The 7,955-nt window shown below is 38.1% G+C and overlaps 1 pseudogene; it reads left to right on the top strand.

The window, feature by feature from the left end:
- Nucleotides 1,001-2,459, top strand: Eif3s6-ps2 (eukaryotic translation initiation factor 3, subunit 6, pseudogene 2; annotated as a pseudogene).

Here is a 7,955-nt window from a genome sequence, read left to right as displayed (position 1 = left end):
GGGAGTAGGGGTCGGTGGGTATGGGGGACTTTTGGTATAGCATTGGAAATATAAATGAGCTAAATACCTAAAAAAAAATGGAAAAAAATAATTTCTATCTAAATCTTTTTACTTTTTAATTTATTTTTATTTATTCTTATTTTCTATTGGATTTTTATTTACATTTCAAATGTTATCCTCTTTTCCAGTTGCCCCCCAGAAGCCCCCTATTCCATCCCCTCTCCCCTGCTTCTATGAGGTCGTTCCCTCACCTATTCACCCACTTCTGCCTCCCGGCCCTCAAATTCCCCTACACTGAGGCATTAAGCCTTCACAGGACCAAGGGTCTCTCTTCCCATTGATGCCTGAGAAGGCCATCCTCTACTACATATGCAGCTGGAGCCATGGGTCCCTCCATGTGTACTCTTTGGTTGGTGGTTTATTTCCTGGGATCTCTGAAGTTGTGGGTGGTCTGGCTGGTTGATATTATTCTTCCTATTGTTCTTCAGCTCCTTCAGTCCTTCCCCTAACTCCTCCTTTGGGGGTCCCCATGCTCAATCCAAAGGTTGGCTGCAAGCATATGCATCTGGCAGAGCCTCTTAGGAGACAGCTATATCAGGTTCCCGTAAGCATGCCCTTCTTGGCATTCACAATAAAGTCTGGGTTGGTGACTGTACATGGGATGAATCCTCAGGTGAAGCAGTCTTTGGATGGCCTTCCCTTCAGTCTCTGTTCCACACTTTGTCTCTGTATTTGCTCCTGTGAGTATTTTGTTCCCCTTTCTAAGAAGGACCGAAGCACCCACACTTGGGCCTTTCTTCTTCTTGAACTTCATGTGGTCTATGAATCATGTCTTGGGTACTTCAAGCATTTGGGCCAATATCCACTTATCATTGAATGTATACCATGTGTATTCTTTTGTGATTGGGTTAATGAAATACAATAATGGCCATATATATTTCAGTACTATTCACAGTGCCCAAGATAATTTAAAAAATCTTGAAGGCCTCCCCCCTAACCCCCCACGGCAAGATGTCGGAGTACGACCTGACTACTCGCATTGCGCACTTTCTGGATCGGCACCTGGTCTTTCCGCTTCTTGAGTTTCTCTCTGTGAAAGAGATTTATAATGAAAAAGAACTATTACAAGGAAAATTAGATCTTCTTAGTGATACCAATATGGTGGACTTTGCTATGGATGTTTACAAAAACCTTTATTCTGATGATATCCCTCATGCTTTGAGAGAAAAAAGAACCACAGTTGTTGCACAGCTGAAACAGCTCCAGGCAGAAACAGAACCAATTGTGAAGATGTTTGAAGATCCAGAAACTACAAGGCAGATGCAGTCAACCAGGGATGGCAGGATGTTATTTAACTACCTGGCAGACAAACATGGGTTTAAGCAAGAGTACTTAGATACACTCTACAGATACGCAAAATTCCAGTATGAGTTGTGGAAATTACTTTGGAGCTGCAGAGTATCTTTACTTCTTTAGAGTTTTGGTCCCAGCAACAGATAGCTTTAAGTTCGCTTTGGGGAAAACTGGCCTCTGAAATCGTAATGCAGAATTGGGATGCAGCCATGGAAGACCTTACTCGATTAAAAGAGACCATAGACAATAATTCTGTGAGTTCTCCACTCCAGTCTCTTCAGCAGTGAACATGGCTCATTCATTGGTCTCTTATTTGTTTTTATCAACCATCCAAAGGGCCGTGATAACATTATTGATCTCTTCCTTTACCAACCACAGTACCTTAATGCAATTCAGACAATGTGTCCACATACTCTCCGCTATTTGACTACTGCCGTCATAACCAAAAAAGATGTGCGGAAACGCCAGCAGGTGCTGAAAGTGATTCAACAGGAGTCTTACACACATAAAGACCCAATTATGGAATTTGTTGAATGCCTATATGTTAACTTTGATTTTGACGGGGCTCAGAAAAAGCTGAGAGAATGTGAATCAGTGCTCATGAATGACTTCTTCCTGGTAGCGTGTCTGGAGAACTTCATTGAGAATACCCGTATCTTCATATTTGAGATGTTTTGTCGTATCCACCAGTGTATCAGCATTAATATGTTAGCAGACAAACTGAATATGACTCCAGAAGAAGCTGAAAGATGGATTGTGAATTTGATTAGAAATGCGAGGTTGGATGCCAAGATTGATTCTAAACTAGGTCATGTGGTAATGGGCAACAATGCAGTCTCACCCTACCAGCAAGTGATTGAAAAGACTAAAAGTCTTTCTTTTAGAAGCTAAATGTTGGCCATGAATCTCGAAAAGAAACTTAATCAGAATAGTAGATCAGAGGCTCCCAACTGGGAAACCCAAGACTCTGGCTTCTATTTAAGGATTATAAAGAAAAGAAGAAAAAGGAATAAGTGAAAGACACAGTAGCCATTGTGTATAAAGGATGACAATTAACATGTTTGCTACAAATTTTGGAGAATTTAAATAAAATCGGCTATGATTAAAAAAAATCTTGAAGGTCAACTGATGAATGAACAGATAATAAAAACCCAGACACAATACAATATGATTCTATATGTTTTTATAAAAGGAGATCCTGTAAGAGGCAACATCCTCAGTAAATACTGAAAAACTGTGTTGATTGAAGTAAACAAAGGAAAAGTTATTTTTCTTAAATTAGGGCAAACTAATAAGAGAGTAGAATGGTGGTTGCCAAGAGCAATTTAGTGGGGACAGTGTTGTGGTGACTTTTTTTGCTACTGCATTTCAGTCTTAGAGTAGTCATTATGACATTGTACCTATAGCTAACAAATTTTCATTATGCAGTTAAAGTCTTGCCAAGATGTCCTTATGTTAAATGCTCTCAAAATAAAAGTCTTAAGAATAGTGGGTATAAAAATCAGGGTAGTGCTATCTTTGGGGAGATGCAATTGAGGTCCAATCTCAAAATTAACACATGGTAGCTGTAAAAATACTAGCAGTGTTCTAGTTTTAAACCTTGTTGTCTTTCACTAAGTATTTTGTAACTTTCCTTTTAATAAGTGTAATGTTGAACTGAAAATTAGTTGAAAGCTGCATGTGGAATCACATCTTTTACTCTGATCTCTTTGAACTTTGAGGCAGAAGAATCATTTCAAGTTCAACATGAGGTATTGTATACATATTGAGACCATGTCATGAAATAAGACAAAACAAAAAATAAACAAACAAGAATGTAAAACCTCAAGAGCTCAAAGTCAACATATATATAATAGCCACAATAAATGTCACAAGAGAGATGTTCATTATTCCTTATTATATAGAGAATAAGATGAATTCTATTTATTGGATACAGGTTTTGTTAACCAGGAGACTTGTTTAAACTTAAGAATTTGCTTAAATTTTGTTTAAATGACCAATTACTCAGTTGTAAGAAGTAAATAGAAGCAAATGAGGGAGTACGGCATTATTCTGGAATCCATTTTATGCTCTGATTAGAATAGTTAAATTCATTATGTTTTTATAAGTATATTTCATAAGTATATATATTATTATTACTACTACTATAACATACTACTATATGTTACTATAGTAATCATTTATTATTATTAATTATTATTATTATTACATATTCTCTTTATATCCTGTTCACTGCCCCCTTCCTGTCAGCCCTTTCAACAATACTTTCCCCCTTATCCTTTCCCCTCAGTATTCCCCAACCCTGGCACATCAAGTCTCTGTAAGGCTAGGTGAATCCTCTCCTAATGAGGCCATAAAAGGCAGCCTAGCTAGAAGAACATATCCCATACACAGGTAACAGCTTTTCGGATAGCTCCAGTCCAGTTGTTCAGGACCCACATGAAGACCAAACTGTACATCTGCTACATATATATGGGGGGTGGTCTAGGACCACCCTGTGTATGTTCTTTGGTTGGTGGCTCATTCTCTGAGAACCCCAAGGATCAAGGTTAGTTGATTCTATTGGTCTTACTGTGGAGTTCCTATCCCCTTTGGTGCCTGGACTACTCCTTCATATTCTTCCATAAGAGTCCCCAAGATCTATTCACTGTTTGGCTGTGGGTGTCTGCATTTGTCTGAGTCATCTGCTGGGTAACTTCTAAGAGGACAGACATGCTAGACTCCTGTCTGCAAGCATAAGAGTATCATTAATAGTGTCAGATGGGATGGGTCTCAAGTTGGGCCAGTTACTGGTTGGCCATTCCCTCAGTCTTTCCTCTATTCTCATCCTTGCATTTCTTGTAGACAGTATACATTTTTGGTAAAAAGTTTTGTGTGTGGGTTGGTATCCATATCATTTCATTGGCACTCCTGCCTGGCTATAGGAGGTGACCTCATTATGTTTTTAAAGTCTTTATTTTATAGTCCTTTAATTGCTTTTATAGTGTTTGTTAAATGAGAATTAAGGGTGTTTCTGAGGCAATTCAATGACATGTAGGACCTCAAAGCACCAGAAGACTGAACAAATTTTTTATTGAAGAGAGTATCTCTGATTATTATCCCTGGGATCTCATGAAGCTTTAAGGATAGGCCTGACTTTTATAAATATTTCATAACTCCTCTAACAGTATATCAATCTATTTATGTGACATTGAAATGCCAAGTGATTTTCATTGAGTTGCTTCCGACTTTAATGTCTATTGGTGGCACTGCCTTATCAGTTTCATTCAACTTGAATACCTGCATTTACTTACAGCTTCTCAGTATAAACTTCATAATCTCTAGGTTAAATAACATCAGAGACACCAAGTATTTACATAGATGCCTTACAATACTAAGTAAACAACTCCAAGAAAGGTGACCTGTGAATGCTCTTAAATCCAAAAATGGAATATCTCTCATGACTCTGTTTCATTCTATCCATCTGTCTAAAACCTACAAAATGGCAATGGTGGTCACATGCAAAATTATCATCAAATATGATTTCTCTGAAGCGGGGTTTAGCCTTTCTTTAGCACTAACTTTACACATTTACAAAGAAAACTATTTGTTTTGTACTTGTGAGGGATATATCAAAGGTCTAAAGTACCTTCTGGTAATACAGAAATAATATTGAAGTAAAAGTAAGGAGATCAAGGGGATACAAATTGGAAAGGAAGAAGTCACAATATCACTTTTTGCAGATGATATGATAGTATATATAAGTGACCCTAAAAATTTCACCAGAGAACTCCTAAGCCTGATAAACAGCTTTAGTGAAGTAGCTGGATATAAAATTAACTCAAACAAGTCTATGGCCTTTCTCTACACAAAGGATAAACAGGCTGAGAAAGAAATTAGGGAAACAACACCCTTCTCAATAGTCACAAATAATATAAAATACCCTGGCGTGACACTAACTAAGGAAGTGAAAGATCTGTATGATACGAACTTCAAGTCTCTGAAAAAAGAAATTAAAGAAGATCTCAGAAGATGGAAAGACCTCCCATGCTCATGTATTGGCAGGATCAACACTGTAAAAATGGCTATCTTGCCAAAAGCAATCTACAGATTCAATGCAATTTCCATCAAAATTCCAACTCAATTCTTTAATGAATTAGAAAGAACAATCTGCAAATTCATCTGGAATAACAAAAAAAACCTAGGATAGCAAAAACTCTTCTCAAGGATAAAAGAACCTCCAGTGGAATCACCATGCCTGACCTAAAGCTTTACTACAGAGCAATTATGATAAAAACTGCATGGTACTGGTATAATGACAGAAAAGTAGACCAATGGAATAGAATTGAAGACCCAGAAATGAACCCACACACCTATGGTCACTTGATCTTCGACAAGGGAGCTAAAACCATCCAGTGGAAAAAAGACAGCATTTTCAACAAATGGTGCTGGCACAACTGGCGGTTACCATGGAGAAGAATTGAATTCATCGATTCCTATTTACTTGTACTAAGGTAAAATCTAAGTGGATCAAGGAGCGCCACATAAAACCAGAGACACTGAAACTTATAGAGGAGAAAGTGGGGAAAAGCCTTGAAGATATGGGCACAGGGGAAAAATTCCTGAATAGAACAGCAAGGGCTTGTGCTGTAAGATCAAGAATTGACAAATGGGACCTCATGAAACTGCAAAGCTTCTGTAAGGCAAAAGACAAAAAGGCCACCAACAGATTGAGAAAGGATCTTTACCTATCCTAAATCAGATAGAGGACTAATATCCAATATATATATATATATATATATATATATATATATATATATATGGAACTCAAGAAGGTGGACTCCAGAAAACCAAATAACCCCATTAAAAATGGGGCTCAGAACTGAACAAAGAATTCTCACCTGAGGAATACCGAATGGCGGAGAAGCACCTGAAAAAATGCTCAACATCCTTAATCATCAGGGAAATGCAAATCCAAACAACCCTGAGATTCCACCTCACACCAGTAAGAATGGCTAAGATCAAAAATTCAGGTGACAGCAGATGCTGGCGAGGATGTGGAGAAAGAGGAACACTCCTCCACTGTTGGTGGGATTGCAAGCTTGTACCACTCTGGAAATCAGTCTGGTGGTTTCTCAGAAAATTGGACATGGTACTACTGGAGGATCCAGCAATACCTCTCCTGGGCATATATCCAGAAGATGTCCCAACCGGTAAGAAGGACACATGTTCCACTATGTTCATAGCAGCCTTATATATAATAGCCAGAAGCTGGAAAGAACCCAGATGCCCCTCAACAGAGGAATGGATACAGAAAATGTGGTACATTTACACAATGGAGTACTACTCAGCTGTTAAAAAGAATGAATTTATGAAATTCCTAGGCAAATGGTTGGACCTGGAGAGCACTATGCTGAGTGAGGTAACCCAATCACAAAAGAACTCAAATGATATGTACTCACTGATAAGTGGATATTAGCCCAGAAACTTAGAATACCCAAGATATAAGTTACAATTTGGTAAACTCATGAAACTCAAGAAGAATGAAGACCAAAGTGTGGACACTTTGCCTCTTCTTAGAATTGGGAACAAAACACCCATGGAAGGAGTTACAGAGACAAAGTTTGGAGCTGAGACAAAAGGATGGATCATCTAGAGCCTGCCATATCCAGGGATCCATCCCATAATCAGCCTCCAAACGCTGACACCATTTCATACACTAGCAAGATTTTGATGATAAGACCCTGATATAGCTGTCTTTAGTGAGACTACGCCGAGGCCTAGCAAACACAGAAGTGGATGCTCACAGTCAGCTATTGGATTGATCACAGGGCCCCCAATGGAGGAGCTAGAGAAAATACCCATGGAGATAAAGGGAACTGCAACCCTATAGGTGGAACAACATTATGAACTAACCAGTACCCTGGAGCCCTTGACTCTAGCTGCATATGTATCAAAAGATGGCCTACCCGGCCATCACTGGAAAGAGAGACCCAGTGGACTTGCAAACTTTATATGCCCCAGTACAGGGGAACACCAGGGCCAAAAAGTGGGAGTGGGTGGGTAGGGGAGTGGGGGGAGGGTAGGGGGGACTTTTGGGACAGCATTGGAAATGTAAATGAGGAAAATACCCAATTAAAAAAATTTAAAAAAATGTAGGGAAAAGTCTCGACAATCACAATTTCATAACCCATAAGTTTCTCTATCCCAGTCAAGATATTTGTATCTTACTAAGTTAATATTGATAACTTTATAATAACCTAGTAGAGTTATTATAAAAGTAAGGTTTACAAAGAAAACAACTTGAAATTTGAAGTTATTAAATGTTCTATGACAACACACAGAGTAGAATTCATTAATTCAAATTTCTAGATAAAGCTATTCATAATTCTGCATAGAAATGATACTGTGGAATGAAGAGACAAGTAACAGTGTGTGGTATTTACATTTAGAACTGCACAACAGGCTGATTATTCAGGAATAGGAACTTAACTTGCTACTAACAAAAATTTTGACTTAAAATATATTTCTAATGACAATTAAGGCACCTTGTTACATTACTAATCTTCTAGATCAATCTTGCTTCAAAGCTAGTTTATTAAGTAAAATTATTGAAGTACTAT

This window comes from Mus musculus, chromosome 18 (assembly GCF_000001635.26).
Source record: "Mus musculus strain C57BL/6J chromosome 18, GRCm38.p6 C57BL/6J".
Taxonomy (NCBI): Eukaryota; Metazoa; Chordata; class Mammalia; order Rodentia; family Muridae; genus Mus; species Mus musculus.
This window is presented reverse-complemented; position numbering and strand designations above follow the sequence as displayed.